The sequence below is a fragment of the Carettochelys insculpta genome, chromosome 27, assembly GCF_033958435.1.
Source record: "Carettochelys insculpta isolate YL-2023 chromosome 27, ASM3395843v1, whole genome shotgun sequence".
In the NCBI taxonomy this organism is placed as follows: Eukaryota; Metazoa; Chordata; order Testudines; family Carettochelyidae; genus Carettochelys; species Carettochelys insculpta.
In genome coordinates this window covers 3,257,679-3,284,230 of record NC_134163.1, presented here as the reverse complement: position 1 = coordinate 3,284,230, position 26,552 = coordinate 3,257,679, and the positions used below count along the sequence as shown (strand labels likewise).

General features: G+C 53.0%; 1 pseudogene; it reads right to left on the bottom strand.

Moving 5' to 3' along the window:
* Nucleotides 1–14,852: 14,852 nt before the first annotated feature.
* Nucleotides 14,853–15,756, bottom strand: LOC142002383 (olfactory receptor 4D1-like; annotated as a pseudogene).
* Between the last annotated feature and the right edge of the window lie 10,796 nt (nt 15,757–26,552).

Sequence of the window (26,552 nt, the reverse complement as noted above, 5' to 3'; positions counted from 1 at the left end):
AGCCGCTCCCTTAAAGGGCCCCTCCCACATACACTCAGCCTGCACAGCACGCGGTCTGAGGAGCCATATAGGCACACAGACCCCGAGCGCCGCAGTCATGGACCCCCAGCAGCAGCAGCAGCAGCAGCAGCTAGAGGTCCACCCAGCCCTCCCGGCAGGAGCAGGGCTTGCCCTGGCTCATGCCATGTTGGGGGCAGCTGAGCACCTTCTTGCCCCAGGGGAGGAGATGCCCCCAGGGCAGCAGGGCTCAGCCCCTACCCCTGCAGCACCCCGCCCCCTCCCGCCTCACACGCCGGCGGCTGTGGAGCTACCCCACCAGCACCGACTGGTGGGAGCGGCTGGTGCTTGGGGAGTGGGACGACGACCACTGGCTCAGGAACTTCAGGATGACCCGCCAGACATTCCTGGAGCTGTGCCAGTGGCTCACCCCCGCACTCAGGCACCGGGACACTGCCATGCGGCGTGCCCTCCCTGTGGAGAAATGGGTCGGCATCGCTGTCTGGAAGCTGGCCACTCCGGACAGCTACCAATCCGTGGGGCAGCAGTTTAGTGTCGGAAAGGCCACCATCGGGGCTGTCTTCATGGAGGTAAGAGAACCCACAGGGGGAGGCCAGGGCAGGGCAGGGTAGGGCAGGGCAGGGCAGGGGGGCCAGGCCAGGGCAGGGCAGGCCAGGGCAGGGCAGGGCAGGCCAGGCCAGGGCAGGGCCACGCACACCCTGCTCACCCCTCATTGGGGCTGTCCCATGTGCTTTCTCTGCAGGTCGTGCGTGCCATCAACGCCATACTCCTGCACAGGCTCGTGAGGCTGGGGGACCCACATGCCACTGTCGCCGCCTTTGCCACCCTGGGCTTCCCCAACTGCTTTGGGGCTCTGGATGGGACTCACATCCCCATCCGCGCCCCGCACCACAGTGGAGGCCGATACCTCAATCGGAAGGGCTACCATTCAGTCGTCCTGCAGGCCTTGGTGGACAGCCGGGGACGGTTCCAGGACATTTACGTGGGCTGGCCTGGCAGCACTAACGACGCCCGGGTTTTCCGGAACTCGGGCCTGTGCCGCCGGCTGGAGGCGGGGACCTACATCCCCCAGCGGGAGATCCCTCTGGGGGACACCACCATGCCCTTCTGCATCATCGCGGATGCAGCCTACCCCCTCCGGCCGTGGCTCATGCGCCCCTACACGGGCCACCTCTCCGCCAGCCAGGAGCGCTTCAACCAGCGCCTGAACCATGCGTGCCAGGTGGTGGAGCGCTCATTTGGCCGCCTCAAGGGACGCTGGCGATGTCTCCTGACCCCCCTGGATGCCAGCCCCAACAACATCCCCCAGATTGTGGGTGCCTGCTGCGCCCTGCACAACCTCGTGGAGAGCAAGGGGGAGAGCTTTCTTCAGGGCTGGGCCGCCGAGGCCGGCAGGGCACACGTGCAGCCACCTGCTGCCCCCAGTCGGCAGGTGGACCCAGAGGGGACCCGGGTCCGGGAGGCCCTGCGGGCCCACTTCGAGCAACAGGCCGCGGGGTGAACTCTGCCCAGGCCCCCTACTGCCCGCCCCTTCCTCCCCCACACTCCTGCCCCAACGCCCACACCATGGAGCACCCCCCCCGCCCCCCCCCCCCGACTTGTCCAGGAGAAATGACAGCACGAACTTGTGGGTGAACGTAAATGTTTTTTTTGTCTTAACGAATTTTTTTTTTTTTTTGTAAATAAATAAATATGTGAAACAGAAACCAAAAAGGAGGGACAAACGTTCAACAAAAGCAAGATGTGCACAAATAAAACAATATACAACAACAAAGCAAAGAACTGTGCGCCATCAACAAAAAAGAAAAGCAGGGAGGAGAACGGGGAGAACTATTTACAGGGGGGGGACGGGGCAAACAGGGGCACCAACATAAAGCAGTCCCCAAAGTCTGTCCAACAAGGGGGGGGGCCACGTCCCGGGCCCCTCGCCCCTACAGCCCAGCAGTGGGCGTGCCCGGCCGGGAGCTCCGCCGGGCCTGCAGTCTGGTCCGCGGCTGGGTGGGAGCGGGCTCCACCGGAAGGTAGCGGCGCCGGCGAGTCTCGGGTGGCTCCAGGGGTCCCTCGGCGCAGTGGCCCTCGCGGGGAGGTGGTGGGGCGACGGCGGACGGCCCGGCGACGGCTGGAGCAGCTGGTGGTGGGGCTGCAGGAGCGGGCATGGCGGGCGGTGGCTCGGCCGGCGCGGCATGGGGGGCCAGGTAGTCGACCAGCCGGTTGATGGTCTCCATATAGGCCCCCCATGCCTCCCTGGGCCAGGCCAGCGCCTGCTCCTGCAGCCGGAGGTGCTGCTCCGACACCTCCAGCTGCCGGCGGAGGATGGGCAGCAGCTGGGGGTCCATGGCCGCCGCCGGTAGCAGGCGTGGGGTCCGCTGTCTGGCCCTCCGCGGGGCCGGTTGTTCCTCGGCCGAGGGGCTGCCCTGGAGCGAGGGTCCCGGAGGGCTCTCCGGGACAACCGAGGCCTCGCCGGCGCTCTCTTCCGGTCCTTCGGATGGTGCAGGTGCAGGTGCAGGACACAGGAGAGGAGGGGGGAAAGAAGAATGGAGACAGGCGTTAGTGTGGGCCCCGAGCTGTGGCCTTTGTCCCCCCCGCCCTGTGCTGCAGGTTCCCCCTCCTCAGGCTGGCTGCCTACCAGCTCTCCCTTCCCCTAGCCTCTACCTGTGGCCCCCGCCCTCGCCCCCCAATTCCAAGCCAGCTCGGCTCCTCCCCCCTGTTTGCTCAGGGCAGAGGTGTCACCTGCCAGCTGTAGCGCCAGGATCCTCCTTTGGCCCTGGGAGCTCCTCGGCTCGGGTGGCTCATATGTAGGCTGAGTCTCCCTTTGGCACTCCCCCCACTCCATCACATGCTGCTGCTGCGGGGTGTCCCACCCCCTCCGCCCGGGGGCCCCTCAAGGTTCCGCTCCCCCCTGGCCCGGGGATGGGGCATGGCACTGTCGTGCAGGGTGGCGGGGGGCAGGGGCTGATGGCTGCAGTGCTGTGAGGGCCATGGCCCTGGTGTCCTTGGGGCCATGGCCATGTGAGCGTGTGGGGGGCCCTGGACACATCTCTGTTACCCCCGCCCCTCCAGCCCCGGGGTGTCCACCAGAGAGGGGTACCTACCTGTGGGTCCGCTCCCACGGTCCGGAGATCCCCGGGGGTCGGAGGCCCTGCTGCTGCTCCGGGATGGCAGGAGGAGGATCTGCAGGCTGGATTCTGCGGAGGAGGAGCCCCCCTCCTCCTCCTCCTCCTCCTCCTGCCGCGATGTCCCGGGGATGGCCTCCGGGGGTGGGGGGGGGGGCCGGGGTGCGGGGCTTGCCTCCGGGTCAGACTCCGGCTGCAGGGCCTGCTGGGGCTCGTCAGCCGAGGTGTCAAGGGTGGCCGGAGGGGAGGAGGTGTGCTGGGATCCCAGGATGTCCCTGAGCTCCCTGTAAAAGGGGCAAGTGACGGGGGCGGCCCCAGATCGGCTGGCCGCATCCCGGGCCCGGGCATAACCCTGCCGCAGCTCCTTGACCTTACTCCGGACATGGTCTGGAGTGCGGGCAGGGTGACCCCGGGCAGCCAGGCCGTGGGCCAGCCGAGCGAACGCATCCGCGTTCTGCCTCTTGCTCCCCATTACCTGGAGCACCTCCTCCTCGCTCCAGAGCCCCAGCAGGTCCCGCAGCTCGGCCTCCGTCCAGGAGGGGCCCCGCTGCCGCTTCCCAGACTGGCAGGTCTTCTGGCTCGGCTGGCTGCCCTGGCTCCCCTTGGGGGGCGTCCCCTGGGGGCGCTGGGGGGGCTGCTGGGCAGCCATCGCCGGTCTCAGGGGCTGAGGGCTCGGCAGGCTGCCCGCGTGTGCAGGCTGCAGCCTGCACGTTGCCTCAGCCTCCTGCAGTCAGGGCCGGGGAGGGGACCTTTAAGGGGCCGCTCCACGCGGCCACCAGTGAGCTGAGGGGCTGGAGAGAGCATCTCTCAATGGCCGGCAATTTCGACGTTGCGGGACGCGGATCGTCTACACTGTCCCTACTTCGACGTTGAACGTCGAAGTAGGGCGCTATTCCTATCTCCTCATGAGGTTAGCGGCTTCGACGTCTCGCCACCTAACGTCGAAGTTAACTTCGAAATAGCGCCCGACGCGTGTAGACGTGACGGGCGCTATTTCGAAGTTGGTGCCGCTACTTCGAAGTAGCGTGCACGTGTAGACGCAGCTCCTGTGAGTTATGGCTAATGTAGGACAACGCTGTAAGAGTTGTACCTGGGGCTGAACTCAGCCTGTAAAAGAGGGCAATGCGCATCTGCTAGAATGAACTGGCTGTTCTGCCTCAATGCTGCTTTGGTTTTGGCTAACGAAAGCCCTTGCTGTGGGAGTGAGGAATGAGTGCAAGACCATCACCAGATGTTCTAGGGAGGCACCCGGAGAGGCAGTGGGGTGATTGCCTCTCCTCACTGAAGTGCGAGAAGGGGGCACGTGGCCGGCTCTGGAGCAGGGAACAGGCAGTGCTCAGTGAGGCTCAGCCTGATGGGACAACCCAGGAGGGATCATAAGGACAATGCAAGGAAACACGAGGAGCCTCGAGAACACAAACAAAACCCACTGAGCCCAATGCAAGAGAACTGCTCTACGACAGGAGCTGGCCTGCCACAGACTTGGGTTCACCTGCGGATTCCACTGGGGTCTCTGCCCAGGATGAAAGGAACCTGGTCCCAATCCAGCCTTGTATGTCATTAGCTTGGCCAGCCAGCTGTGTGTGAGCAGCAAGGGGGCACTAGCACAGCAACTGGCAAGGCAGCGAGTGTGTGAGCGTCCACTGCTTTCCTACTGTATTCGCATAAACGTGGGGCATTGCCTCCCCCCCCCCGATAACGAGCCCCTGTGCTTCTTACAAGCCTAACACACTGACCTCCCCATGCATCAGCCAGCATGCTGCAAACAGCACAGCAGCCATGGGAGCACAGGCGGGAGCAAACAGCAGCAGGAGGTAGAGGCCCCAAAGACATACACAGACTCTGAGCAGGATGGGTGCTGGTGGCACCTAGCCAGAGCTGCTGCTTGCTCCTGCCCAGGCTGCTGGAGGTACACTCGTGTTCAGAGCATCGCCCCAGGCACAGATGGTGTGGGGATGTCTATGTGAGTCAGAACTTGCACCATGAGCTCCGTGTGGAGATCAGCCCTTCACAATCGGGTAATTAAAGACTGTCTCGTAAAGGGCGCCTACAGTAAACCCTCCATTTTACCAACCCTGATTGAGCAGAGTTCGGGAACAATGGAAAACTCCGTCGTTCCCAAAGTCCGCTGTGGGCTGGAAAATCCTAACACCCCCATACCCCCCCAAAAAAAAGCTCAGGGACTTCCCCCGGCTGTGGCCTAGAGACGCAGCTCTCTCCTCTGCTGGAGCTGCCACACGCTCCTGTCACAGGGTGGGGTGTGAATTGCCAGGTTTTAAAGGATGCCTGATTGCCTCTGATGTCCTCGTTTACGCGGTTCTTTAGCTGTGGTGGCATTTCATTCATCTGTGTGTCCTCTTCTGCTTTCCTTTCACCTGGGGGCACCCAGTCAATCTGAGCCTTCCTTGTGGGGTTTTGAAAATGTTCCCACACAAGCTTGCAGGAATTTCACTCTTGTTTTAACTTACATTTAACTCGCTGCCTCGTTTTAGGGTTGCTCCCCTTTGTGATGACAAATGTCACTCTGGTGGACTGCGGTCATGGGTTTTGCCCATAGTACCATCAATTTAATTACTTTACGCTCATTGTTACCAAGGAGTTGAGCCACATGCACCTCTTAGATCAGCTCCTATAGTCCTCTTAAGACCACATTAGAGAATCCACTGCTTGCTCTAGTTTAAATTAGCCGCCCCATACGATACAACAGAGTAAATAATCCCAAAGTTTCTGCCCATTTTTACTAGGGATAAACTTTTCCTGCACCCAAGGATGGTGATTTTTCTGCCCCTTCACCCTCACTGTTCCAATACCTCTTGTGCTGCTGCTGTTGGTGCCAAAATCAGGGTCAGCTCCTACCCTGTGCGCACCATCCAACTGGACCCAGAGCAAAAAAGAGCAAAAGGAGAGGTTGAGAGAGGAGAGAAAAAACGAATAAAATGAAGCGAAAGAAAGAAAGAGAGATAATTTCCAGGTCTGAGACCATAGTGAGGTTTTGCCTCTGCAGATAAAGACGAGTGAATTGCTATAAGTTTATCAGTTTCAGTATTTTTAGCAAGGAGATGCTGAAGTGGTTGGATGACAGTGGATGTGTGCCTTTGTGGGGAGCAAACATTGGGTACTAAGATGGGCTGTAATCTCGCAAAGACCGAATGGCTGGAGGCTGAATCCAGACAAATTCATTTCAGAAAAAGGCACATTTTTTAGCAGTGAGGGAAACTAAAACTTCAGACCAGAGTCCCAAGGGAGGTGCTGGAATCTCCAAATGTTGATGTCTACAGAATCAAGCCTGGCTGCCTTTCTGGAGAGTTTCCTCTAATGATCCCCAATAGGTTTTCCTTTCTTGGATCCCTCTCCAGTCCCCCAAACACACTCCTTCAAGGGACTGGCCTGTGATTCCCTTTTCTTGGGCGAGAGACAATGGTATCTGGAGATAAGGAGTGGCTTAGTTTCTGCAGACTAGCTCCTCACCAATCTAGACAACAATCAAACTACACAATGTAAAGAAATTCACGTATCTCAGCAGCAACATGATGTATGAGCTAGACTGTAACAAGGAAGTATGAACTAAAATAGTGGAAGCAAGAGTGAGTTTGAAGGCAATGGGTAAGATCTGGAAAAGCAAAGTGATTAGCTGAGGAACAAAGATGAGTGTCTTGAAAACATGTATTCAGCAGCATGTTGTACGGATTTGAGACATGGGTGATGATGAAAGATTCGGAGAGAAGGATATTGGTATTCAAGAGGAGTTGTTATACAAAGATCCTGAGAACAGGATGGATTCTGAAGGTCACAAATGAGGAATTATATAGGAAGATACAGCCCAAAGAGAACCTACTGTGGAAGGTTGTACAATGGAAGTTACAGCTATTCAGGCATATCTGCAGAATGAACAATTAAGGAAAAGCATGAAGAAGGCTCATAAGCAAAGAAGAGACAAATCAAACATACATAATGACTTCATCCTCCTGGGATCTGGAGATCAACCAGCACTGCAATATTTCCTCTTTGTGCTCTTTCTTGTGATCTACGTGTGGTTTGAAACATCCTCATCGTGGTACTTGTTGTAGCTGATCAGCACCTTCACACCCCCTTGTACTTCATCCTGCGAAACTTGGACATCCTGGAGACCTGCTACACCTCCACCATCCTGCCCAGGCTGCTGGCCAGTCTCCTGACTGGCAACAGGAGCATTTCAGTCTGTGGGTGCATTGCACAATTTTATTTCTTTCATTTCTTGGGGGCTGCAGAATGTTGTCTCCTAGCAGCCATGTCCAATAACCGGTATTTGGCAGTACACAAACAACTTCACTACGCAGCCCATATGAATGGCAGACTCTGCCTCCAGCTCACAGCTGGGTCATGGATGAATGGATTTCTGGCAACAACCAAAGTAACCTATTTAATGTCACAGTTACATTTCTGAAGCCCCAGTAAAACTGACCATTTTCTGTGTGATTTCACCCCAGCGGTTAAACTCTTCTGCAGTGACACCAGCTTGATCAAACTAGCTACAATGATATTTTCTTCCATAGACACCGTTCCCCCATTGCTGTGCACCTTGGCATCCCAAGTTTGTATCATCACCACCATCCTGAGAATCCCATCCATGGCTGGGAGGCAAAAGGCCTTTTCCACCTGCTCCTCCCACCTCATTGTGGTGATCATTTTCTATGGAACCCTAATCGCTGTCTACATGTTACCTGACCCTGACACGCTTAGAGATCTCAACAAAGCCGTCTTGCTCTACTACATGGTCCTGACACCTCTCGCCAATCCCCTCATCTACAGCCTGAGGAACAAAGATAATATAAATCCCACCTATGGACAAAATGATCTCTGGAAAACCAGCATCAGCATCTAGACTGACATTTCTGAAACAGGGATTCTCTGTGTGCTCTCTGCAACGTCCTCTGTTCTGTGCCCATAACGTACACAAACAAATTACAATGAGAATAGAGCTAGACTCCACATGGCTAATTTCCCCCCAGCTAATCCAGAAAGACCCCATGTCTGCTACCACTGCAAAGAGGAGAGAAAATACAATTGTTACTCTATTGCACTTTTCATTCTTTTTTCCTTATCCTTTGAGTAAAATAAAGTGACTCCTAATGTCATGGAGAGGGTTGTGAAGTCCAGCATGCAATGAACCCATGCTAGCAATTCTCCTCTCTCTTGGATTTGTATCTCATTGCTGCCCTAGCACTGAGCTCTAGATTCTGGTGCTTCACTTCGTGACAACAGTTAGCCCTGCCTCCAACGGAATGGCCTCTTCCACTATGTACCCAGGAGGGTCGTGAAGCACTGGAATGTGTTACTGAGAGAGGTGATGGAATCTCCAATGCTAGGGGTTTGTAAGTCCCGGCTTGACAAAGCCCTGGCTGAGATGATTTAGTTGGAGATGATGCTGCTTTGGGCAGGGGGATGGACTCAATGACCTCCTGAAGTCTCTTCCAGCCCTAGGATTCTACAATTCTATGATTTGGCTGCTCTGTTCTTACCCTGGGAAGGATGTGCTGAACAGGACGCCCTCTGTAAGAATTAGTTTCTGAGGTGTAGCTATGGGAGTCTGTAGCTTCGCAAATAACAAGCAGTCCTGTAGCACCTTAGAAACTAGCAACTGGATTAGGTAATGAGCTTTCCTGCGTAAGACCCACTTCCTCAAATGATTGGAGTAGACACTTAGAATCTAGGGTTTATACAGCAGGGAGGCGGGTGAAGGAACAAAGGGGAAAAGTGGGGGATTACCCATCATTAGTAGGACCAGCAGAGGTAGCAAATTAAGTGAAGTAGGATCTGTCCTATTCCTGAGAACATCACAGGTGGGGAAATTGCCCTTGTAATGCGTATGATAGTTGAGATCTCTGTTAAGGCCTCATTTAAATGTTGTCTAATGGGCAAAGGAGTTCCGATGCCGATGTCTCCCTCTGTAATCTTGTGGTGAGATTCCTTGGGAGAAGAATGGGTCCTTTTAAGCCCATTATGGAAGGTCCAGGGAGGTTAAAGTGTCTCCTAAGGATGTCTGTGTCCTGCTGCTGTTCCCTTTGGGCCGCTTTCCTGGTAAAACACCTGCTTTGGGAGCTCCAGGCTTGTGTTAATTTTGGCTTTCCTCAGTAATAAAGAATTCAGGGAGAGAATTTCCAAGAGGAGACATTCCAGAGCCTGAATCCCTTTGGGGTGCAGTGGAGCAAGGCAGTCAGCCTCCCTAGCCCCTTTGACTACCCTAGCCCATGGCTTTAATATTTATGGTGCAGACAGAGGGGCTAGTGACAGGGCCACTGGCTCCCCCAGCTGCCTCAGTGAAGCTGTCATTTGGCTTGAGGACAAGAGGCTCTGTCATTAGGGAATGAGGCCTGGCCAGTGGATAGGACATTTCCTAGGGACCCAGGAAACAGGAGATCATTTCTGAGCCCTCCTACAGGCTCCACACATGGCTTAGGATAAGTCACTCAGAGAACAATAAAAGTGTCTACACCCTAATTCAGAAGAGGCTGTGGGATTGATTCACAAAGCAGCTCCGCATGCCTGCACCCCGGGCACTGCACTGGAGCAGCTACACTGGAGGCACAAGAAATCAAGTCACTTTTGGAAAATGTGGCCTGAAAGTTCTCAGCGACAAAACTAATTGAATGGGAGGTGCTGGCTGTGCTATCTGAGTGAGTTTATGTGGTGTTGCCGTCTATTACCACACTGAAGTCTGAACTTCTTCTCTGTCTCACACAGAACCTCCTGGGGCTCTTCAGGCAGCCCTTCAGTATCTGGGAGGTTCTAGGTTAGAAGGCTACCTAGCAAATTCTTGACATAACTCCACCTGAGGTTAACTATGGGGAGAGGAAGAGTGGAAGTGTTGGAGAAGACATACATTTCCCCTTGGAGATGCTAAGACAATACTTTGATGGAGAGCAGTAATAATGGATGAGTAGATGGACAGAGAGAAAATGGAGTCAGTGTGTGATAAAACATTGCATGTAAGTCAACGGAAAGGATTTCTCCCAATGAAAGCAAAATATTCCCATTGAGACAGTAGACCAATGTAATTAATGGCTACTGTTTTCTCCGAACAGAGAGTGAGTCTGTCATTAACCCTGCTGCATAGTAACTGGAGCAAATACATTAAATAAGACTAGGCTTCAGTCTGAAGGAGAGGACTCAGGGAAGCTCAGCATTGTTGAGGTTGGGATCTTAAATTATGAAGTTGAATGATGTCGATAACCAGGTCTGTTTGCTTTATACAATCGTTTAAAAAATAACTGGGATAGAGGAATCGCAGGTGGGCAGAATTAGCTCTGGCCCCTTAAGAACTGGGAAAGTTAATTATAGAGAAGAATTATTCTGCTCAATTGTACAATGTTTCATTCTACACAAAGTCCCTTTACCACATGCTGGTAAAGTTTCTTCACCTTATTTTTCTGGGCTGCTCAGAACCTTCTTGCTCACCCAACCATTTCTACAGTTTGCAGAGACATGGGACCAAATTCAGCTCTGAGATGAGTGGGTGTGATGGCCATTGTCATGAAGGGACTATGCGTAACTTACCAAAGGGCCATGTTTGCCACTGATATTTTGGTCTCTCTCACTAATCACATTCCCAGCCATGGAGCTAACATTCTACCAGCAAATGGCATTTTCTGCAGTACATATCTTCCCATTTTGAGTATTTTTTCCTGAATGTATATTGCTGGAGGCCCATTGACTAATCACAGGAAGGACAATGCTTTGGGAAAGAAACAAGTATAGGAGCCTGTCTGTGGAGTCCCCACATCATGTCGTCTGGAAGTTGTAAGGCGTGTAGTAGATAGCTGCAATAGGGGTACAAGCATGGTCCAAAACATAGGTCTGGGAACAATGGGGGTGGTGGGTGAGGTTTAAACCAGGAGTAATAATAATAATAATAATAAAGCTTTCATACCAACTGAACTTTGTTGGCTGCTTGCCTGAGTTAATACTTTTGTGGGTTTTTAAATATATCATTCTAGCAGGAACTCATTGCCAGAGCTGCAAAAGGAAATCTAGGTGACATCACAGAATTCATCCTTCTGGGGTTTGGAAACCTCCATGAACTGCAGCTCCTCTCCACTGTGACACTTTTATTGACCTACGTGATCGCTGTCTCTGGGAACATGCTTGTTGTCATGCTTGTATTGGCTCATTGCAGCCTCCACACCCCCATGTACTTTTTCTTGGGCAACTGATCCTTCCTGAAGATCTGCTACATCTCGACCATTGTCCCCAAGATGCTGAGGAACTTGCTTAACTTATGGGCAAGAATGTTATGGGAGACTATATAAGAAAGCTTTACTAAGGTCAAGGTATATCACATCAGTTGACTTCCCCATGTCTGCAGAGCCAGTTACCTCATCAGAGAAGCTAATCAGGTTGGTCAGGCATGACTTGCCCTTGGTAAATCCATGTTGACTACTCTTGATCACTTTCCCCTCTTCCAAGTGTTTCAAAATGGATTCCTTGAGGATCCCCTCCTTGATTTTTCCAGCGACCAAGGTAAAGCACACAGATCTAGAGTTCCCTGGATTGTCCTTCTTTCTCTTTTAAAGGTGGGCACTACAGTTGCCTTTTTCCAGTCATCTGGGACCTCTCCCGATCATCATGAATTTTCAAAGGTAATGGCCAAAGGCTCTGCAATGACATTTGTAATTCCCTCAGTACCCTTGGGTGCATTAGATCCAGACCCATGGATTTGTGTATGTCTGGCTTTTCTACATAGTCATTAACCTGTTCTTTCCACACCAAGAGCTGCCCAGTTCCTTCGCAGACCCCTGAACCCGCAACCCTGACCCATCCATGACTCCTGACCCTCACCCCCAACACCTGACCCTGACATCTTGACCCACGATTCCAACCCTCAACCCTGAAACTTGACCCTGACCCCACCTTGACCCTGACCCCTGAGCCCAGACCACAACCTTGACCCCAACCCAGATCCTTGACCCTGATGCCAGACCCCGACCTCAAATCCTGAGCACAAATCTGACTCCTCCTCCTAAACTCCAACCCCCAGCCCTGACCCCGACCTCAACCCTGTCCTGCACTTGGGATAGAAGAATTCCAAGCACTGTTAGAGGCTGGGGACCAACTGGCTAAGAAGCAGTGCAGCAGAAAAGGACCTGGGGATTATGGAAGATGAGAGGCTAGATAGGAGTCAACAGCATGCCCTGTGTACCCAAGAAGGCTAATGGTACAGCATTTCCAGCAGTTCTAGAAAGTTATTATTCCCCTCTACTTGGCACTGGTGAGGCCACATCTGGAGTATTGCATCCAGTTCTGGGCCTCCCAGTACAGAAACAATATGGATGCATTGGAGAAGGTCCAGTGCAGGGTAATGAAAATGATTAGGAGGTTGGCGCACATGACCTATGAGGAGAGGCTGTGGGATTTGGGCTTATTTAGTTTGCAGAAGAGAAGGCTGAGGGGCAATTTGATAGCAGCCTTCAACTTCCCAAAGGGGGGCTCTAAGGAGGATGGGAAAGGCTGTTCTTGACAGTGACAGGTGTCAGAAGAAGGAGCAATGGCTTGAAGTTACTCTGTGGGAAGTGTAGTTTGGATATTAGGAGAAGCTATTTCTCCAGGAGCATGGTGAAGCAATGGAATGGGTTACTTCAAGAGGTGTTGGAATCTCCATCCCGAGAGGTTTTAAAGCCCTGGCTGGAGTGATTTGGTTGGGTTTAGTCCTGCTTTGGGCAGGGGCCTGGACTTGGTAACCTGCTGAGGTCCCTCCCAGCCCTAGGATTCTATGATTATATGATTCCCATGCAACAGAGGAAAGGGCTCCACACAAGAAAGCTGGAAGAAGCAATGTCGATTTACTCCCGTCATGGGGACATGCCTCATTGACTACAGCTGATTTACACCAGATGGTGATGTGCCCTTTTGACTCCTATGACCCAGTAGCTTTTTCACACCAGCTGGGATCTGGCCCATCTGGATGCCAGAAGAGCTGTGTTTGACTGACACCAGCTCACCAGCTGAAACTACTGGAAACTGAGAGACAGACATGGAGGTGGAGATTTTCCAAGATGTCTGATGGGATTTGCATTCTAGCGCACGTGGAGCGTTGAAATCCTGTCGGTGAACTGAACACCCCAACCTTTGCAGTTCAGCCAAAGTTATACAACATCTGGGCAGTGGAGCCAGAAGCTGAACCTCTTTTCTGTTACTCAGGAGCCTGTCCTCCAAGGCCATCATTGTAGCCACTTTGACTTAATAATTTCAACAGGGACCATAGCGATCGTGTAGTCTAATCTCCTCCCCATTGCAGGCCACAGAACATCCCCCTCCCACCCTGTAATAGACCCTTCGCCTTTGCCTGAGTCGCCGAAGGCCTCAGATCATGGGTTAAAGATTTAAAGTTACAGCGAATCCACCCTTTCCAGGGTCTCAGCCAATCTGACCCAGGGAAAATTCCTCCCCAGACCCATATATGGCAAACAGTCAGACTCGGAGCATGTGGGCAAGAGCCACCAGCTCGACACTGGGAAAGAGTTCTCTGCAGTAACTCTGGGCCATCCCATGCAATTGTTCCACCCCTGCCTTTGGAGAGATCTGCTGCTTGCACTCACAGATCGCTGCCCGCCACCTGCAATCTCATCCCCCACCCACATTTACCAAGCACCGTCCTGCAGATAGTTAGGTTGTGGCCCCCACTGCTTCCCTTGCGAGGCTCTTCCAGAATTTCAAACCTCTGATGGTTAAAAGTCTTCATGTAGTTTGAAGACTAAACTTGTTCATGGCCAGTTTCTATCCACAAGTTCTTGTGTCCAGATTGGGACCTAACTTAAAGAACTCTTCTCCCAACTTGGTGTTTATCCTTTGGATCGAATTAGAGAGAACAAATGTCTCTCCCCTCAGCCTCCTCTGGGTTAGGCTGAACAAGTCGAGCTCTTTCAAACACATTTCATCAGGCAGCTTTTCCACTCCTCTAATAATCCTCGCTGGCCTTTTCTATACTTGTCCCAGTTTGGATTTCTCAAACACGGGAGACCAGAACTGCACACAATATTCCAGAGGCGGGCTCACCAGTGCCTTGGATAATGGTGTTCACACTTTCCTCTTATAAAGGGAACAAAACACACATTTGCAGGGTGATTTGTTAACACTGTGCAGGTTTATGGATCTCAATAATAACAAATTTAAAAACAATATAGGGAAAATTAAAAAAAAACCCATTATGTCCTTCTAGCAGTGCGTAACACTAAAGAAACACAAGACTAGATATTAAGAAGCAAACAAAATATGCAGAGCACTTTATTTACCAACAACAGTAGTACTGTACCCTGTAAACTTATACTGTATTTGCTGCATTTATTTGTAGTTACTCTCACTATACTGTGCTTATGGAAAATGTAACTAAAATTTACTTGTCGTTAAAATACCGGCTACTTGAGAGTTCTGGATGATAGAATACTGGATATGAACGAGTTCACTGTATTTCAAACTACAGCATCTACACAGATGGGAAATAGAGCCATGGGATGCCCGACGGCTGATTCCAAAATAGGCTCTGTTCCCTGTCTTGGCGGCTTTGACTTCGAAATAGCTGTTGTGAAACAGGCGCTATTCCTCAAGGAATGAGGTTTACCAATTTCAAAATAAGCCAATTGCAGTTTGTAAATTAGTTTGGAATAGCATGTGCGTTGTGTAGATACTAGAATAGTTATTTTGAAATAATTTACTGTGCAGACCACACCCTGAGAAGAGTGTTCTGTTCATTCATCTTCTGATTGCCTTCTGCATCTCAGCATTCCTCAGCGTGTAGATCGTGGGGTTCAGCATTGGGGTGATGACAGTGTAAAGGACAGAGTTCACCTTGTCCAAGGTGAATTTCTGGAAGGGCTGTGCATAGATGAAGATAAAAGGGATGAATGATAAACACAGAACTGTGATCTGGATTCTGCAGGTGGACAGAGCCTTGTGCTTCCCTTCTGTGAGGTGTGTCCTGATCTTGACCAGTGTGATGGTGTATGAAATGAGCAGAATAATTAAGATAATTATGGCCAGCACTCTGCTCTGGGAGACCATCAGCAGCTCAATGAGGTAGGTGTCGGTGCAGGCCAGTTTGAGGACTTGTGGAACATCACAGTAGAAGTTGTCCAGGACATTTGGCCCACAGAATGGTAGCTGGAGGATTAGCACAATCTGCACAGACTAGTGAAATAACCCGCCCAGCCACGTGCCCGCTACCAGCCACACACACACTTCCCTGTTCATGATATTCAAGTATTGCAATGGTTTATGGATGGCCATATACCGATCAGCCGCCATCAGCACCAGTAAAAAGACCATGGCACCGGCAATAAAGTAGAAGAACTACTTGTGGAGGATACACTGAATGAACGAGATGGTTTTGCTCTGGGAGAGGAGACCCAACACCATCTTTGGCACGCTGACGGTAGTCACTGATGTCAATGAATTTCAGGCTGCCCAGCAGGAAGTACATGGCGTTTTGGAGCTGGTGGTCGGAGATCACAGTGGTGAAGATAACGACGTTTTCCAGGCAGGTTGTCAGGTAGACTATAGAGAAGAGAATGGAGAGGAATTGCTTCAGTTGAGAGCTTTGGGCAAGGCCTAAGAGGACAAATTCTGTTGCTCTCAGCGTGAAGTTCTCCTGCTCCATTCTGTGTCCTTCAACATATACCTGGCAACTGAATAATACTAATATTTAGCAAAAGGTTCTCAGCTTGAGGAAAACAATCATCAACGCAGCCAGCAAAGAGATTCCATCTCATTGTCTGATCCCACCAAAGTAAATGCTCATCTTGCAAAAATTGGGTCACTTTGTTTTGGTGCCTATGGAGTTTGCTGCCGAACTTCAGGTACCAGTGCTTAAAAATTGTGAGCACATGTAAGTGCACCTAGCTTGAGATATTCAAAGCACCCAGGCCATGTAGACACTTAATCTCCATTAAAATTTTGAAACTCTGTGCAGCTGCTCTAAAAGATTCCAGCAAAATCTTTCAAAGGAAAGAAAAGACCTGATATCTTTAGCTGAAAATTTTTTCCAAAGGGAATATTTTTTAAACGAGAGAAACTGCACACGTTCATTACATTGCTATTCAAGACCCAGTTTTTATTTTGATTCCATTATTGACATTTTACTTTTTATTCAGTCTTTGACAAAAAGAACTGAAATCAAGGGCTCTTTTTTTTGTTTTGGTACTGTCCAGATACTCAGGCATTTTCTCCCTGTTTTAAGTTTGCCAATTTGCCGTCTGGTTTTGGGAAGAAGGGGTTTTCAAAATCGGGGGGGGGGGGGGTCATTTCAAAAGGCCCTGGGCTACACAGGCAGCATGTGTTTAGAAACTGGCAGTTTCAAAGCATGTGCGGCTGCTATTATGCTAATGAGGCACTGAATATTCATGAATGTCTCAGCATATTCTGAATTGCCACATTACCAGAGTCCTTCCAAAAAAAAAGGGGGGCTAGTGTGGCCACAGCCATTATTTCCAGCAAAATCTTTCAAAGTTAAAAAACAGTCTGATATTTTTGGTTCAAAATTTTTTCAACAGGGAATATTTTTTTAAATGAGACAAAATGTTCACATTCATTTCATTGCCATTCAAGACCCGGTCTTTATTTTGAACCCATTATTAATGACATTTTACTTTTGATTCAGTCTTTGAAAAAAAGACCTGAATTCAAGTTTTCATTTTTTTGATACTCTCCAGATACCCCCAGACATTGTCACTCTGTTCTAAGTTTGCCTGTTGACAAAAGCTACTGTTAGAAGAGATTTTCCAACAAAACTTCTGTCAAGAGATTGCATATGCACATAAAAGTGGATTGATCTTTCAGTCTGCTCTGTCAGCAAACCCCCGCCCCGGAGTATCTACACGGCTTTTTAACGCATTTTGTACGTAGACACTTCACAAGTTTTGTCAACGAAACCCAACAAAACCCCACTTTTGTCTACACAACTCTCTAGTGTAGACATAGCCCTTTTGTGTCCATAAATAATTCACGTTCCCTCTTGGTGTGTGCTCTTCCAAGGAGAATAATGGAGTTGGATGACCAATTTTCCTTCATCCTCTCAATCCTAACCTCTCCAGGGTCCTCAAAAAACCACAGACTATGACTCACTTTCCCTTTGTGAAATAGGGCAATGATGCAGCTGCCTGCCTTAGTAGGAAGGCTCTGAGGGCCAGTCCTCTGATGACTGTGAAGCACTCAAGTACAATGGTGAGGAGGTGGTTCTCCTTGGGACATAGGCAGTGGAGACGTGACGTTGCTGACCACTATTCTGTCAACCTCAGAGTCTGCCAAATTCACTGCATCTTCTAAGGAGCAGAGGGTGAAGCCACGCCCAAGGACTCAGCTCTAGTCAGCTTGATGTAAAAGCCTGAGCACCTCTGGTCTAAGCTAAGTGACCACAGCTGTTGGGTCAGCTGCTGGAGGAGACCCTAAATCTCCATCCAGGCTCAAGCCAATGAACAGGAGAGAGACACTCACAGGGATAGTACGGGATGCTCCTCAGTCCTTGTCGGACGGATGGCTTTTGGACATTGGAGGCTGGCAGGTCCCAGAAGACGAAGGACATTTGGTGTCTGGCTCCCACTGAAATTCTGTGGGCTTTGGAATTTCAAAGTAAAGCTTCTAGTTAGGTAAAGCTCCAGGGAATGTCAGCCTCTCATTGCACCAAGCACCAGCCTTTGGGAACACATAAGGAGGAGATTTATGGCACCATCTCATCACTGGAGCTAGCTCTTCTTTCTCTGCTGGCCAGGACCGCAATGATCAGCTCTGACCAGACAGCTCCCATGGAAATTCTGGGGGGCTTTGGAATTCCAGAGTAAAGCTACTAGACAGCTAAAGACGGGTAAACTTCTCTACTAGCAAGCAGCCCGCCCCGGAATCTCACTCTGGTTTTATCTGCGCCCCCAGATACCTCCCTTGGCTCTTTCTCGGTTTCATTCACACCACCACCTTGCCCCTGGCATCTCTTAGCTGAGTCCTGCAAACCTGGGTCTGGGAAAGCCAGAGGCACAAAGACCTTGGACCATCCTGGGAGCAAAGCATCTGTGGTTTGCCCTTCCCCTTATTTGCTGGGACTGCTCTAGGAACTTTGGGTAACATCTGGAGAACCCTTTGGAAGGGGATTCGCTCTGTGAGTGTTTTCATGAAATGTTCAAGCAATTCTTCAGAGAAAAATGTGTGGGGTTGTTTTCAGTTCAATCTGTAAACAGGTTTAGTGATCATCATATAGTGGGGTTTCTCTTTTCCTGGGGCTGTCCTGTGTGACCCTACAGCATGTGCTCAGTGTTCATTTGCATTTGCCAAGAAAAGGACTTGCCTACTGCCAGAAGAACATGTGGAGCTATTTTAAATGGTCAGGTTCTTTGGCCATTATTTCAGTTTCAAATGAAGGATTTATAACAGTCACTAACCCCCGTAATCCATGCACAGAATTCAGCTCCATATATTTTCTTTTACTTGCTGGTGCAAAAAGAGACACTTTATGCAGAACTTGAAATATATTCATCTCAGATTGTTCAGTTAGACAATCACAGCTCCCATAACAGAGTCATATCAGTCCTATCAGTGTTTGTTCTACTCCAAATTTACTTCCTTGTCTTGGTTTTAAACTTGCTCCCTGTTAAATGCATTTGGTGACCTCTAGTGCTTGTATTCTGAGAGTCAGGACAGAACTTTTCCCTAGTCATTTTCTCCACCGCTGTCATGGTTTTATACACCACTATCCTGTCCTGCCTTTGCCTCTTTTCTCAGATGAGAAGCACCAGTCTTTTTACTCTCTTTCCTTATGGAACCCCTTCTAAACCCCACATCATTTTCATTGCCCTTTTCAAACTATTTTCCAGTACCAAGATGAGGTGACCACATCTGCACACAGTATTCAAGCATCTAACAGTGCAAACACAACAGGGGCTAGAACCGTGATTTCCAGGTTCAGCTCACAACGCAATGTCAAACAAGGGGACCCCAGAGCAGCCTGGAGACTGGATTCATACAGACACACTGATGTCCCTTGCACAGTAGGACAAGCCATATGAATGATGTTCTGGGGGACAGACCAGCCCCCTCAGGCATCTCCTAGGCAGGGACCAGCTGCCTAGGGCAGGTCTGTGTACTCTGCTGTCTTATCCCCTGTCTATGTGCCACACCTGGGATGCCATAATCTGGCAGCTGCTCTCTCCATAGCCCGGCCTGGTCTTCCCCCGGCCGCTCCATGTCAGGGGCAAATCACCAAGTGGGTGATATTTTACATCACGCACCCATCGGAGGTCTCCAGACCAGAGCTCCACAAGGCTGCGTGAGCCTCAGGAGAAGTTTGGGATCCCTAAGAGGAACAGGAAGTAGAGAGAGAATGTGGGAGTTAAACAGATGGAGACGACTGTTTCATCCACAACATCCTCTGGCGAGGAGTTCCGCAGGCTGAATTGTGCTGTGTGAAGAAATACGTCCTTTGGGTTGTTGTAAATCTGCTCCCTGTTAATGTCATTTGGTCACCGGCTAGTTCTTGTGCCGTGGGAAGAAGTAAATAACTCTTTTGTATTATGTTTCTCCATCGAGTATAGGACTGTGATTTGGGTAGTTGACAGTAATTTCTTCTTTAGTCTTCAACTTGGAGAAAGTTAAAATGTTCCAGCTGGGGAAGTGTGTCTACTGGGCTTAGACCAATGTCTCGTTAACAATCCCAACCTCGTTACACTGGCCTGATGTCTCAGGTGCTGGGGGAGGGGCAACTTTAACTGATCCCTGAATGGGCCTGTCTGGCCTTACACTCTGCTAAGGGCTAACAAGCTGGGTGGGGCCGAGAGGGCAGCCCCTGGGGCATTACTGCCCAACCTGCTCGGCCCCAGACCCAGCTGCCATTCAGTGGGGTGCTCCAGGGGAACCCCTCAAACATCCAGACTGGTGGCCCAGGGCCAGGACTCCAGCCTTGCAGGGGAGTGGGGAGGAGTGGCAGTGACATCACAAAGGCCCTTTGCAGCACCTCAACCTATTGGAGGACATGGATGATCTCATAGAGAGATCCTGACAACAGCCAATCAGGAAAGAGGCGCAAGGTCAGTAGAAGCTCAGAGATTCCCGCGGCTTGGCAGCAGCGTGGCGCCTTCCCAGGGTCTCTGCAGATGACAGACAGAGAACTGGGACCAATGGATGGGGGCAGGAGGAGCCTCGTCAGCGTTTTCTCCTTCCCTGCAGCTGGTGGGGCTGGGCCCGGGGAGAAGGTCAGAGCCTCCGAGGGGTTTGGAGCCTGCTCAGTCTGGTTCCCCTTTGCCCCTTTCCCTCCTTCTGTCTCGCCTTGTCCTGACTCTTACTCCCTTTCCCAGCCCCATCCCACCACGCAGGGTGGGTAGGGGTTGGGGTGGTGGGAGGCCTCACACAGAGCTGCAGCTGGCAAAGTGCTGGGAGCTGGAGGGGCCTTTTGGACGTCTGCTGAGACCCTCCACCCAGCGCCCAGATTCTCACTGCTGCCTGGCTGAGCGGTGGTTACTGACAGGCGAGACTTGCAGCCTTTTGTTCTCTTTAAACCGTCCTCAGGGAGTCGTTAGTAACAGTTCCCAGCTGGGCTGGAAGGGCCCAACACGTGGGGCTGTTCTGGAACTGGTTCACGTCTGTTCTGGGACTGGTTCTCTGCAACCTTCATCAGCCTTTGAGATGATGGCAAAGAGAGGAGGTGTGTTACGTTTGCAGACAGTCCCAAACTGGGAGGGGGGTGAGTGCACTGGAGGACAGGGTCAGAATTCGAACTGATCTGGCCACACTGAAGAAACAGCCTGAGGTCAATCAGATGAAGTTGAATAAAGACAAGTGCAAAGTGCTCCACTTGGGAAGGAACAATGCATGTCACACACAGCCTGGGAAATGACTGTGTAGGGAGGAGTCCTGCAGAAAGGGATCTACGGCCAGAGTGGAGCGCAAGCTAAAGAGGAGTCAACGGTGCGACACTGCTGCCAAAAGAGCCAATTCTGGGCTGCACTGACAGGTGTTAGCCAGACACGAGAAGCAATTCCTCCCCCCCAGCCTGCGCTGAGCAGCCCCAGTTGGAGTTTGTGTCCGGTTCTGGGCCCCACATTTTAAGAAAGATGTGGAGAAGCTGGAGAGGGTCTAGACAAGAGCAACAAGACTGATGAAAGGTCTAGAAAACATGAGCTGTAAGGGGAGAGTGAAAGAATTGGGCTTGTTTAGTTTGGGAAGAAGACTGAGGGTCACATGATAGCGATTTTCAAGTATTTAAGAGTGTCTTAAGGGGGAGGGAGAAAAATCATTCTCCTTGGCCTGTGGGGACAGGACAAGAAGCAATGAGCTTAAACTGGTCTCATTTGCATATCTCTTCTGATCCTTTTTGCAAAAGAGGTTTTTTGCACCCAAAAACGCACTGCAGACAGGGTCATTTTGTGCAAAATAACACTTCTACCCAAGAACCCTGCAATCCTGTGACCCCGCCTGACCCCACCCTTCCTTTTTGGGCTCTGCACCGCCTGGTCTGGCCTCCAGCTGCCCCTGTGGAGGATCTGTGGGCAGAACCCCAGACGGGCACCAGGACAGCTGGGAGGTGAGTGTGGGCAGGGACAGCGGTTGGGGGGGGCAGTTTTCCTTTTGGAAGCAGCAGAGCCTGTATATAACTCAACCCCCCACATGCATTAGCCATGAGTGACCTCTGAGCCGGCTCCCCAACCCCGATGTGGGCAGGCAGCTCTGACAGGCCACAGGGCGGCAGCTGCAGGGCTGCGAATGGAAGTGACCCCTGGGGCAGAGTCAGAGCCGGGCCTGAGACAGACGTGGGCCCAGCTCATCTTCTCCTGGCTCAGGGAGACCCTGGCACTTTAAGGGCCCACGTTCCAGCCCCGGCTCCAGCTAGGTTCCTGCCCGGCCCTGGGTTCCTCCTCACCCCCGGAGCAGCTGTGTTTGCAAGTCCCCAAGGAGGGCCCTGCCCAGTGGCAGCCTCATCCAGCCCCTCTGCCCAGTGGCTCCAGCAGAGGGACATGGGGAGGGGGCTCCTGGCACGGGGGGTTGGGGGCTGGCAGCAGGATGCTCATGGGGCCCCGTCTCCTCCCTTCCAGCACAGCTCAGCACAGTCCCTAACGAGGGAGCTTGGGGCCCAGCAGGGACCATCCCTCAGGGCCCAGCCGAGGACACCGGCCTGCCAGCCAGGGAGGGGATTGACCCCTCTCCCCACTGCTGCTGCACCAGAGGTAAGGGACCCGCTGGGCAATGGGCCATAGAGCAGTGACACTGACAGATGCCAGGCCGGGGCCCTGCGGAAATTACCCCAGCCTGTTCCCCACCGGGAAATGGGAGCCCGGTTGCAAATGCAGAGCCTCTGGGACCAGCCCCACGGGAGGGGGAGTCTGTCTGCCCCCCACCCCTGCTCCATGTGGGACCAGCCCCTCCCCAGGCACCAGGGCACCGGCTCTTCTGTGGGGCCAGGGCTGCAGCCCACTGGGAACCCTGTGGGGTCCTGGGGCAGCCGGACGCTGCAGGGAACAGAACAGCTGGCGGGCAGGATGGGGGCGGGGGGCAGCAGCTCCTGTGCCGATAGGTGGGAGGGGTCTGGCCCTGGGGGCACTGGAGAGGTGCTGTGTCCATCCCAGGGCCCGGCTCCCACTTACCCCTGGTTCCCGGAGCCCCGCGTCTGACAGGCCCTTGCTCTCTTGGGACAGGAGGAGCCCGGCCACGAGGATGCGCCAGCTCCCTGGCTCAGCCTGGCGCCAGGTGCCTGCGGCTTGGCAGGGGCTGCGCCAGGGCAGGCGCCAGCTGCTGGGGAGGGAGGGAGCCACCAGCGGGAGTCAGCACATCGGTTGGAGCTTTTCCCACTCACGCTGGGACTGGAGCCACAGCACCACCTGCAGACTGGACCGGGCTCCAATGGAGAGGGAGGGGCTGCCCCCCCATGGGGGATGGAACCGCTCCTGTCTCCTGTCCCGTACCGGGACCTGCCCAGCCCTGTGAGCCGGGGCCAGCTGGATTGTAGCCATTGGGCCGCACTGCCCTGAGACGAGGGGAGGGAAATGGACTCTTCTCACTAGGCTGCCCTGTTCCAAGGACCCAGCAGCCGGACAGTAAGAATTCCAGCCCAGAGACCGAGCTGTGGGCTGCACAGATTGGAGGCTGAACAGTCGGCCCAGCAGGAAGGACACTGCAAGGTCACACACAGGACAAGGGCAGCAGAGGAGAAACCTGCTGGACAGAGCAGAGAAGCCAGACAGGGGCTGCACCACAGGGACCTGCTGAAGCCTTCAACACACCAAGGGGCTTCCCTGTTGCACAGAAATACGGCGTGTCGCAGCCCTGCCCTGGGCGCTCATGGCCTGGCCAGGCCCTTCCCAGGGAGACTCCCATCTAGTACAGATCGCCGTGGCAGGGGTGGGGAACTTCAGGGGCGGGGGCTAGATGCAGCCCCCAGCTTGTGGGGATCTGACCTCTGAAGCTCAGGGCTCCCCCCCAGCATTGGGGAGCCCATGCTGGGGAGAGGTGGGGGGCTGTCTCTCAGTTGTGTGGAGCCTCCAAATGATTTTTCTGTAGGTCAGTGGCCCTGACCCAACACAGGTTCCCCACCCCTGCTCTGTGGGGGAGAAAGGTCCCTGAGAACCTGACTAGGGCCCCACCCATTTCACAGCCAGAAGATGTATGAGAGGATTGGAATCTGATCTCCCCACGTGGAGAGGAGCCTGGGGCGCTCAGCTGCTAGTCTGGCCAGGCCAGGATGGGACAGGAGTTATCCTTCCCCGACACAGCCATGTTTGGTGAGCAGATCAGCACCACCCTGAAAGGCTGGAGAAATGAGGGTGGAACTGCTCTGGCCCTGCCCCACAGGCTACTCGGAGTGAAAGTGACATTCTTGGTATGCCCCCCACCCCCACCACCCACAATCCTCTTTCGGGCCAGGACCCGCATGGTCAGAGCGCCGTGAAATTTCCCACAAAAACTCCCAAAAAGAGAACCGGAGCAGCGTGGGAACTGTCTGGCTGTGAAGTTGGTGAGGGGGCAGGGGAACGCGATGAGGCCCTAGTTATGCCGTGTTCCATGGACGTGGTGGGAAACGGTCTGCCAGAAACTCTTGGCCCTGGTGGATCTCAGGGTCATTGGGGAATCCCCTAGTGCAGCCATTCTCCAATGGGGGCTCCCAACCCAAAAGGGGGTCACAGGGCCAGAGCAGGGGGCTTGCGAGCAGGGTCACTGGCCATCTGGGTGTTCCCAGCCATGACCTCATTTTTGGTCCTCAAATCTTCCTCTAGGCAGAAGTTTGGAAATACTAAAAATGTCAGATTTCTCCTGACTTTGCAAGCTGAGTGGCTGGAGAGCAGGGGCCGCTGTCTGGGCAGCCGGTTCAGATGGCAGCACCACCGCCAGCAGCAACACAGGGGGAAGGGAGGCCTGGTGTGGTATTGCCACCCCTCCTCCTGCACTGCTGCTGGGGTGAGGCTGACCTGGGCTGCGTCAAAGCAGTAGCCACTAGCAGGTCACCCAGCTCAGAAGTCAGCGCCTCCACCAGCCGTGGCACAGAGGGAAGGGGACAGGATATGTTACTGGCACCTTCCCTTCTGCAGTGCTGCCAAGTGCGAGCTGCCTTCTGAGCTGGGTGGTTGCAGAGCAGTGGCTGCTGACCAGGGGCCCTGCTCAGATGACAGCATCCCTGCCAGCAGCAGCGTAGAAGGAGCGGTGATATTGTGTAGTAGTGTCACTCGTACTTCTGTGCCACTGCTGGCGGTGGCCCAGTCTTCTGAGCTGGGCATCTTACCAGCAGCCACCACTCTCTGGCCACCCTGCTCAGCAGTCAGTGCTGCTCCTAACGGTGCAGCAGGATGTGAAGCAGGGGTTGGGGGTGGGATTGCAGCACTTCCTTCTGCACCATGGCTGGGGGCAACCCTGACTCCCAAACAGGGTGACCAGAGAGCGAGTGCCACTGGCCAGGGGCCTACTATAGAGGGCAGCGCCGGCACCAGCAGCAGCACAAACTGGGGATGTCAATGTGTGTAGTCAACGATGAGATTAAATGATACACCTGGGCTTCTTGGGTAATCCTGTCATCTACACGCACCCCACCCCCGCCAGCCACAGTATCAGAGGCAGCAATGCGGGGAGATGGGAGCTTGTGCCTGTGGGGAGCTAGTTTTTAAGCAGCCGCCCCATGAGCACAAGATCCCACAGAGCTGCCTGATCTCCTACCCCCGCACTGCTGCCTGTGACAGAGATGCAGCAATGGGGAGGGTCAGGGGAGCAGGCGGGAGCCAGTGCACATGGAAAGTGGCTTTCAAGCCAGCTCTCCCCACCCCCAGGAACTATCAAATAATTGTGGAGTTGCTGTGGTTTCAGGCAGTGACACTGTTATTCAATGACTTCCTGTCTGACATCCCTAGCACAGAAGGGAGGGTGGCCCTGCATGGTGCTGCCCTTCTTCCTTCTCCATCATTCCTGGCAGCAGCACAACGGTTCCCACCAGGCAGCTGGACATTCAGTGCTGTTGCTGGGAGCAGTGTGGAAGGGAGGTGGCCTGGGGCAGCTTTGGCTCCCTTCCTCCTGTGCCGCTGCTGCTGCAGACTAAGGATGTTACAGAATGATTCGTTTCCTAGTGGACGGAATTTCCATCGACTACTCGAGTAGCTGATGGACACTTCTGCACTTTGAAATGTACATGAGCCCAGAGGGGGCCCTCGTCCATTTCAAATGGGAACTCAGTGTGCAGCCCAGGGCCTGTGGGAAACCCGGAGACTCTGGTGCATTTCAAAGCGGAAGCACCACATGGAGCCCAGGGTCAGTGGATCCGGGCTCTACGCAGCATTTCCCTGCAACCCAGGATCCACTATGGAATCTGGGTTCTGTGGAAATGTGGCAGGGAGCCTGCCCTGAGCTAGGGAGTCCCCAGCTGCCCCTGGGCTCCACATGGCACTGCCACTTCGAAGTATCTTTTTTTCACATTCTTTCCTGTTACTATATGATGGAAGTAGCAAGCAGGTGGGAAATTGACTAGTAGATTCAACTTCGTTATCCCACAGTTGACTAGTCCTTAACATCCTTATTGCTGGCAGCACTGAATTCCATGCAGGGATGCAGCCCCTGGTCGGGCACCTGGCTCAGAAGGCAGCACGGCCACCAGCACCAGCGCAGAACGCAGGGTGGCATTTCATGGCATTGCTGCCCTGCCTGCTGTGCCCCTGCTGCTGTCAGCTGTGTCTGCCAACAAAGGCAGCTGGAAAGGCAGCGCCACCCGAGCAGCAGTGCAGAAGGGAGAGAGAACTGGTGTGGTGTTGCTTCCCTTCCTTGTGCACCCCTGCTAGTAGGGCACTGCCTTTATGCGGGGAGGGTGCCTGGGAATTGATGCAATGGGTCTGGCACCTGGCCAGGGTGGCAACACCAGCAACACAGAAGGAACGTGACATGATCTGTGACTGCCACCCTCCTTCTGTGCACAGCTGGGGGCAGCCTGGCTAGCCATGCTGGGGGCTGGAG